This window comes from Solanum pennellii, chromosome 3 (assembly GCF_001406875.1).
Source record: "Solanum pennellii chromosome 3, SPENNV200".
In the NCBI taxonomy this organism is placed as follows: Eukaryota; Viridiplantae; Streptophyta; class Magnoliopsida; order Solanales; family Solanaceae; genus Solanum; species Solanum pennellii.
Window position 1 is genome coordinate 21,169,139 of NC_028639.1, and position 9,747 is coordinate 21,178,885.

The window sequence follows — 9,747 nt, forward strand, 5'->3', positions numbered from 1 at the left end:
ACATCTCAAAAGAAGTAAAATTAAAGACGAGAAATAAATTTGAGTCCGAAAAAGAAGAAAGCAGGCTTGAAATTAATTAAAGGCTAAAATTGTCACAAAATTAACCCAATATATTGTGAGTTGAATATATGACTGAACAAGAATCTTATATTTTAAAGAAATATGAATGTTAAAGGGACAAATACCTATTTGTAGTCTCACAACTAAATACCAAACATGTTGAACCTTAAAGTATTAGCCAACTAGTCAACATCATGAACATTACTCAACAACAAGGACGTAATATTTAATATACATGCAAAACGAAAAGTGACAATTTGATCATACTTAGCTTATTTTCGATTAAAGAAGGCAAGACATAAAGTTTTCATTTCTTAAAAATGATTTTGTATTTCTTAAAAATAATTTTGTTTGACCTACAACTACTGCTAACATGGGAATACAATAGGCTAAAGAAAGGAAAATAAAGGGAAAACATATTAATAGCAAACCTCGTGCTTTCGTAAAAAGGAAAATTGGTTATATAACTCAAACAAGATTATAATTAATTTAATCTACAAGAAATGGAAACCGAGTAGAAATGAACATAAAAACACTAAAACTGGGGTAACATTACTTACGTAACTCAAACAACGACTACACTAAACTAAAGTACGCTAATTTAGACAACTACTAGAAATTCATCGTTTGCCGACTGCAAGAATAGTCGGAATGTAATCGAAAAATGGAGTTTTCCGATGACTTTCCGACTACTTTTGGATAGTCGGCATATTGAGCGTCGGAGAATTAATATCGAATACAGTAGTCGGACTTTGCCGATTATCATAGTCGGAAAATATAATAGTCTGACCATTAAACTATCTAAATGGCCGACTACAGTTATCGAAACATATTAAAATAATAATTTATTAATTCAAAAAATTTCGACTACAATTGTCGTGGTACTTAAGTAATTAAATATTTAATTAATATATATTTTGACTACACTAATCAGCATATATAAATTATTTATAATCATTTAAGTATTTATCTGAGTACTCTAGTCAGAATAAATAATTCATTAATTAACTAATTAGCTACTCTCCGATTGTTGTAGTAGGCAATATTAATTTTTTGTAAAACTTAAATTATCTTTCTGATTACAGTGGTAAGAAAACTGCATTTTATATTGAAAAAAATTGTTTATATGATACACCACCTGTTAAATTATACTACCATCCATAAAAACTAAGCAATAAAAGCAAACATCTAATATACCTAACCATTCAAATTTCCATTCAAACATAACTAAGTTTAAAGTTCAAGCATCACCTGAAGTAAATCTAATAAGTATTCAACTTTTATTCAAATAGATAAAAAATAGTTAAAAACAAGTCTAAATCTCATTGAAGATGTTCAAACATCCTAAATAAACTACCAGAACAATCTACTCATCAGCAAGTCGCTTCTTCATCAGATTCTTGCATATGCTTCTCCCTTAACTTCTGCACTTCTTAAAATTAGCTTTAGATGTTTGAAGTCATTCTGTAATGCTTCTGTTTCTTCCGAAGATTGAGAAGTAGAAGCACCAAACATCAATGACAATGAATGACATGAGGAAGGTTGTACTCCAAGTCCATAAATTTTACCTTTCTTCACACCTTCTGCTATATTTGTCCATATATATCATCATATGACAGTTGTGCTGTGGAACTAGCCTCAGAAATAAGTTTTGTTTCACTCCATTAAAGCAAGCCTCTTTCAAATGAATCAAATCACTAGAAAACTACTATTCATGCCTCATAACGGATTAACCAAAACTTTACTTTTGAGAACCAACAAAACAATTTAACCATAGGAAGCCTTTTTTACAAATTAATAATGACCACTTTAATAACTTGAGAACAAAATATTATAAGCAACAGAATAACAATTTTGCTATCACTATATCCTATCGACAAATTCTTTCACAAGTTGAAATAGTGAATTTGACATAGATCCACTCTATTTAGTTTCTAAGGCAGTAGTTACAAAAACATAGCATCAACAAATGAATATGGCATTGAGGATTAGAAGCAATAGCAAAATAAAATGAATTGTGTTAGTGGAGTGCATCATAATGAAGATATAATAGAGCATGTATTTAAGGTGGCGGTGAGTGATCTCTATTCAGTCCAAAGTGATTAAGGCTCATATCGAATTCTTATCTTAATACAGACCAAAATAAAAATAAATGAATTTAGTAGGATCACAGGCCCTATAACCTACCCATTAGTGCATGTCAGCATCCAATTCTTATCTTAATCTTTTCATTAAAAAATCTCTTGACATGAAATCTGCCACTTATCCAATAAAGATGGTGCAGAAAAGAATTTGTCAACAAGCTTGGTATCAAAGATGATCATATTAAAGCCAACAGGAAAATAATAAACCACAAACCATCTTTGACTATATCACAAAGCCATGACAGCAAAAACAGAGGAGTTGCGGTCAAGAAAAAAATGAAGAAACCAGGCAAAACCAAATTCTCAGAATATGAAATCTGCCACTCAACTCACCCAATATCAAATAATATAATATTGAAGTGTTATAACTTACAAATTTCTCCTCCGGACGTGACTCTACCCATTCTCCCTTTGTACGATCCTTTTTTCTTTTCTTTGTGTCTCCTCAAATATTTAACGTTGTCTCTAAATTTCACAGTCAACCCGCACGATTAGGAGGAGTTCTTTCATACATCCATTTACGATGTGCAAGTTTCATCCACACAATTTAAAAAAAAAAATTGAGAATTTAACTAAACAAACTAGCAACAACTCATCATTCAAGTGTTTCATCGTCATTCGAATAAGAGAGAAACCCATTTCAAGTTTTAAAATAAGAAAGACATTAAATTTAGTTAACAGGGCAAATTCCAAAAAAAAAAACACAAAAACTCAGCATAGGATTTTCTTTTATGGATTCAAACTTAAAACACAAAAATCTCCAAGTATGTAGCAGAGAGAAGAAAAAAGTCAATCTTAACACTGGCTACTGCGCGCCACATACACTTTCTATACAAGCTAACCTATCATCAGAGTTTTAGAAAAGATTATGTGTACCTCATTTGATGGAAGACATCATGTATTGCACTTGCAAAGGAAGACACAAATCACGATTCATCTAAGTCGTCAATTTCTGCTCTAGATATTTTAAAACTAATCTGCGAAGAGAAGCAAAGCCCTCAATAGAATTTTTTTTTTGTTAAGTAATTAGAGAAGGCCCAAACGAACAACAAGATGGATTTTCAAACTCCATTAGGATGTGGATGTTCTAACAACAATACTAAGGGAAATCAAAGCATTTCTATGAAATATAGTAATAAGGATAATGTTTTGTCCTAAAGATCCTCAACGAAAAAAATAAATAATAATCATAGAGTCTTCGGAAAACAACCTCTCTATTTCTCTACCTCCACGAGCTAGGGGTAAGACCTAGGCACAACCTACATTATCCTCCTTAGACCCACCTAGTGGGATTACATTGGGTATCTTATTTTTCTTAACTAGCTTTTGAGCTAGGTCTATAAATTAATCCTACATGGCTACAGCCCAAAGATATGGACTTGTCATTAATCAATTATTAAACTAGACTAGAATGTGCTCAAATTTGCAATTATACTAAAGAATCAATAATAAAAACCGAAAACCGCAACAGCAACAACGACAACAACTATATAACAACAAAGACGAGATGCAAATTAAAAGCTTGTTAGATTCATAAACTTGATAACAAAGTGAAGAACGTTTCTTATTCCATCTGGTTTCTGAACTACGTCATAATATATTCATGTATCTACAAAATGTTTCCTAACAGGAGATTTCTGAACTTCAATAGGAAAATATTAAAAAATATTATCGAATTTCCCCTAAGGGGCGGAAAAATATCAATTCCACGACGAACTATGCTATCACACAGTAAATAAATAAAAAATGAAAGATATAATAGCATTTTTACTTTAAAAATCGCAACCTTACAGTTCATATGAAAAATTCCAACTTTCAGTCCCAAAACTTGAACCTCAAAAACAACAAATAGAACACAACTTGGATTGAATAAACTCAAATATAAGGAATAATAATCAACAAATTTGCACATACAGTTAAAGGAGGAGAGCAGAGAAATCTTAACCTCAACAGAATTGAAACCCTAGCGAGTGACAATGGCGAGAGAACTGATGAGATAGAGACGGTTCTGGCGAGAGAACTGAGAGAGTTCAGTGAAATAATAATTAAAAGAAATACTGTATTACTTAACACGATTATATTTTTTAGTCAATTTAAGTAAATATTTAATTAAAAAATATTGTAACATTGCTGACAACAATAGTCGCCATTTAATAAGATTTATTAATTATTCTTATAAGTTGCCGACTACTATAATTGGGCATTTTGTATATTATTTTATTGATTTTATTTCATATAATTTTACAACTACAATAGTCAAAATCATAATCGGGTAACATTTTAAAAATATATATGCGTATAAATTTTAAATTACCGATTACAGTAGTCGAAAAACTATCCATACTTCCGATTACATATTTGTAGTCAGCAATTGTAGTCAGAAAATAGCTTATTTCCAGTATTATAATACGCAGAACTAAAACTACAAAGCCAAGATGTAAATTACACCTAAACAGAAGTGAAACAATGGAATCATGAAACTTACACTATTCTAATACTGAAATATCCTGAAATATAAACAAAAAATATATAAGTAAAAACAATTTGGAAAGGGGATAAGATTACTGTTACGATCCCATTTCGAAAACTAAAGGTTTCGAAGTTGTTTTCACAACTTTGGCAAATTTATTGATTTTGGAAGAATTGCAATCTTAGGAGCCGCCACAAAACCGTTTTAAAAGGGTAGTTTTTGAAAGAAAACATTTAAATAAAACAGAGTCGGGCAAGGGTTCAAATAATTCTCTAAGAAAGGGTTTAGACATCTTAAAGGATCCGCTGACACGCGGTTAACCGACGGATTTAAAAGTTGGCTAATTTTTAAAGAAAAACTCAAGATTACTTGGAAAAAAATCTTGTTTAAAACTTGAATAAAAATTTCTTGATACTTTTAAAAATCTCAAGAATAATATGAACTTTTATCCATAGTCATGTTTTGAACCATATAATTAATTCAAACTCATAAACATAAATTAAAGGACCTTGTTTCACAATTATGAAGGCAAAATAGATTGGTGGACCCTTATACTTGTATCAGTTTGTATTCTGAACCCTTCTATTTACCCCTTTGTCATCTGGACCCTTAAACTCAATTAAAATGAGACTTTTGAGCCCCTTCAACCATGTGTATAGCCCACTCTCCTTTATATAGTTGACATGTCATATCCACGTCACATATATTAATGCCACATCATAATTATTTCATAACTATTTTTAAAAATATTTAAGAAAATGTAAAATAATAACATTTTAATTTACTATTAGCATTTCTAATTCTCCCTATTTTCACTATTTCACAACCAAAAGAAAGTCATCGCCACCGGCGTCATCGCCATTTTTGCCGGCAAAATCACCATTTTTGCCAGCGAAATCACATATACTTTCTCCCTCATCCTTCTTCATCTCCGATGAAAACCATCACTATTTTTCTTTCCTCCTCCAACCTCCACAGTAACAACATGTAGATAGATACTGGTGGCATTACTCTGATGATCTCCACTCCGATCGTTTCTAGAATGCTGCCGCCGTCCATTTTCGGGTCACCGGCCCATGGCGGGGTTTGACAGTGTTGAAGTTTTTAAGGATTTTGGTGGCATTACTCTGATGATCTCCACTCTGATCGTTTCTAGAATGCTGCCGCCGTCCATTTTCGGGTCACCGGCCCATGGCAGGGTTTGACAGTGTTGAAGTTTTTTAAGGTCTATTTGGAAAATGTTTGGAAAATCTCAGTAGAAACTGAAATTTGGCGTAACAAGCCACCACACAATCAGATCTGGCCACGCACAACCAAATCTGGCCAAAATTTTCATAATCCAACGTCGACTACTACTTTCACACCCCAAATTGCTTATAAATACAATTTCACACCAATATTTGTCATAAAAATCGTCGAAATCTACTCAAAATTCGCTTTAAATTTTCTTGGGTTATCAAAATCAATTGAAAAGGACAACTTTAAAGGATTAGAAGGAGACTTGGAGGAGATTTTTTGGTTATCAAAGGAGACATCCAAAAATTGTTGCAAAATAGATCAGAAGGAGACAAGTTTAATGGATTAGATGGAGATTTTCTTGTGTTAAAAATACATCCAAAAATTGCTGCAAAAGATTGAAGATATGGAAGAAAGGAAGTTAAAGTTGCCGGGAAAGCAATTAAGCTCTAGGGAAGAAAAAAAATCTTTTTAATTAATTGTTTTTAAAAAAATATTTTTTTTTATAATTTTAATATTTTTTTAACCTAAAAAAGTTGTTCACTTGCCTTAAGATGCGTGAAATTACACTTTTGCCACTCAACCATCTCAAAGACACATAAGCTTGGTCAATGGTCAGAGGGATTTGTTAAATTGTGTTTAAGGGTCCGGATGACAAAAGTGTAAGTAGGAGGGCTCAGAATACAAATTGATACAAGTATAAGGGTCCACCAAACCATTTCGCCCAACTATGAAAGGATATGTAAAATCCTTAAGTCATTCATATAAAGTCCTAAGTTAAATTAAAAGACAACTAATTTATTTTAACAAACTTAACAACTTTATCCTATTCAAAATTTGAACTAAATAGTTAGTTCAAACTCATTCAAAGCTTTTCAATAACTGTGAAAGAACATAAAAGGTTCTCAAGTCATTTTATAAGCTTAAATTAGCTGAAGTTAAAAGAGTGAAAATTTGAAAGCTTAAAGTAAACAAGTAATGAAATAGAAAAGCCAATACAAAACCTCCAAAAGGATTCATCTATGTTCAAGAAAAAGTAAACAAAAGTTGGCATTCACAATAAAAAAAAATAATGAGGAAATCAAAGTAAACAGTGAATTAAATAACTGAAATTTCCAGCCCACATCCGACCATTTTAGGGGGCTGAAATTGTTGTGCTGTTGTTTAATCCGTTAGAGGCAGCAGCTGCTGCTGGTCATTTTAGTGGACTATTGAGAGTCCAAAAATTATCAATTTTCAGCCTTTTCAAGGCTGCTGCTGCTTCGTTAATTATGGGTTTTAACCCAAATTTTGCTCCTCATTTTAGCTCTTTGGAGCTACTGTTGCTGCTGGTTTTCGGGTCTCAACCCAATATATCAGCTTTCCTTTCATAACTTGGCGGAGGTTGACTGAAGAAAAGGAATGTGCAACTAGATGGGGAAGAATACACAGATTATATCTCCTATTATATGCACTCAAAGAGGGCAACCAACCATCATAGACGAGAGGGAACAACATCACAACGCTAAAGACAAGCAGATACATACTTAACATATTCATAAAGAACTTGCATAACAAAATAAAAAAAATGCAACCATCAACCTTAAAATCGTGGCAATAACATACTAACAAACTTCATAAAGAACAAGGAAAGAAAATAAAAATAAAATCACATTATACAAGTTAAAATATAGCTGAGTTAATTCTACACAAGATAGAAAATATGCAGAATTAAGGCTAACATGACAGAGAGTGCTGGCAGCCAGTCCCAACAAATGAACAAACTAAAGATTGCTTAACATTCACCATTTTGACAGAATCATCTTGAATTCATACTATGAACAAGACCTTATTTTAAAACAACAATCGATATTTATCCAAATCTACGCTTATAAGACAGGTTAAGGAAACCAATTTTTGATAAAAACATAAGTAAAATTCTAATACAGAAGACAACAAATTAAGGCAGAAAACAACAACTATATAACATGGATTTCGAAGTCGAATAAGAATAATAACATCTAGAATCACATATATGTACATATTTATGAGCTCAACTAAGTAAAGAATCAGATTCATATCTTAAGAAAACAACCATCAATAAAGCAAAATATTTAATAAACTCATTCAAAGTTGACTTAACTAAGAGATCAGGATAATGAAAACTTTTGCCAATCACATAAACATCACCCTTATTTTAACTAATCACATTGAATCTAAAAGATGATTAACAATACTAAGACAAATAACAATTCTACAATGTAACACAAAGAAAAGGTTGAAGAAAAGACTGAAGAAAGAGCAAGAAGATTACATGGTTCTGGGCAGCAAATTGGGCGAATGCGTTCGGCAGAGACGATTTCACCACCGCCTTCAACTCTCAACTCGAATAACCACAAAAGCCAAAAATTTGAAATATTGAGATAAGAATTCCCGTAACTTTTAGGTATACACTATACAGTGAAGAGAATCCTATTTGTAAGGGGAAAAGGGGGAAGAAAAAGGGGTCTGAATCAATGTGGGAGAATCCCAAATTCAAAAATTCTCTAAAGATAAGGCTTTGACAGCTACAACCATACCAATTTCAACAGATTGAGGACGAGAGCCCACTGATTTAGGGCAAGGACGACGAGGCATCAAGATTGAGACACCTGGCCTTGTTATCGAACGTTCCTCATACGAGAAGATAAGGTAGAGAAGAGCAAGTCACGCGATGCTTGGAGGTCGCGATTTCACTGGGTTTCGATTTGGGTTTGCAGCGCGTTGAAGAAGACGAAGAACGAGTAGAAGGTGGCGTATGTACTGGTTGTATTGTACACGCCTGTTTTGCTGGATTTGGAACGGGTTAGGTCGATGGCCTTGGTCCAGATTTGGGTCTTTCTGGGCTTATCAAGTTGAGGGTCCAATTGGATTCAAAGAGAACATGTCCTTGGTCTCGAAAATAATAAAATGATAATATTTGAAATAAAATAAATTATATATTTAATCAATTAATAAACTTTTTGATTTTGACAAAATGTGAAATAATTAAATTACTATCGAAAATAACACTAATTTCCACACTAATTAAAATTTTGATTAATTTACGAAAAAATAAGATAAGTAATAAGTTAATTATCCAAATAAGATATGTATCCAAAGTCACATACAAACATAAAGGTATATATAGATATAGAAATATATAATTGCCTCTAAAAACAATAACAAAATCAAGTTTTAAACATTTATGGATTTTTCAAAAATAATTTATTCCAATTGTTTAAAATTTCAGAAGCTTAAAAATTAATCAAATTGTGGAAGGTCAAAATTGGGTGTCAACAATTATGTCTCTAGGGCACCGTATTGAGACACCGAGCTTGATGATCATTCCCACAGCAAACCACGAATTGTATACAAGAAAGAAAATTAAAAAAAGCGTGCAAGATTTTAAATCAAACAATTGTTTACGCCTACTCCGTAATAACATTGTTCTTGACCTTATATACTATTGTTTGAAATGAAAATAATACACAATTCTAGGATTCAAATAAAAAACAATCAATTTGGGCAGATTTGGACTTAAAAATCCGTTATAGAAAAACTCCTTGAGTAGAAGTTTTATGCGAAAATTAAAAATGAAGTGTTTAAAGGAAAAAACGTTGGTGAAGAAATACAACTTTTGGCAAGTCCTTCATCGTACTGTAACGACCTGTTTAGTCGTTTTGAGCAGCAGATTTTATTTCTGGAAAAACTGGCTGAGTCGACGGATCCCACGACGGAGCATCATGGGCACGACGGACCGTCGTGGGGGTCTCGTTCCAAAACACTTAGAATTCTGAAATTTGGGTACTGAAATCGACTCTCTGAACTCCGTAACGG

General features: G+C 32.3%; 1 long non-coding RNA gene across 4 annotated transcripts; it reads right to left on the minus strand.

The window, feature by feature from the left end:
• Nucleotides 1-1,252: 1,252 nt before the first annotated feature.
• Nucleotides 1,253-8,804, minus strand: LOC107014986. 4 transcript variants are annotated; one of them, XR_003577411.1, is made up of 3 exons: nucleotides 8,204-8,796; nucleotides 4,150-4,212; nucleotides 1,253-3,181 (listed from the first exon to the last, which is right to left on the minus strand). It is a non-coding gene; the product is annotated as an uncharacterized LOC107014986 (long non-coding RNA). The 4 variants fall into 4 exon arrangements; XR_003577410.1 differs by having other exon boundaries at nucleotides 4,150-4,224; XR_001456290.2 differs by having other exon boundaries at nucleotides 4,150-8,804.
• Nucleotides 8,805-9,747: the final 943 nt, after the last annotated feature.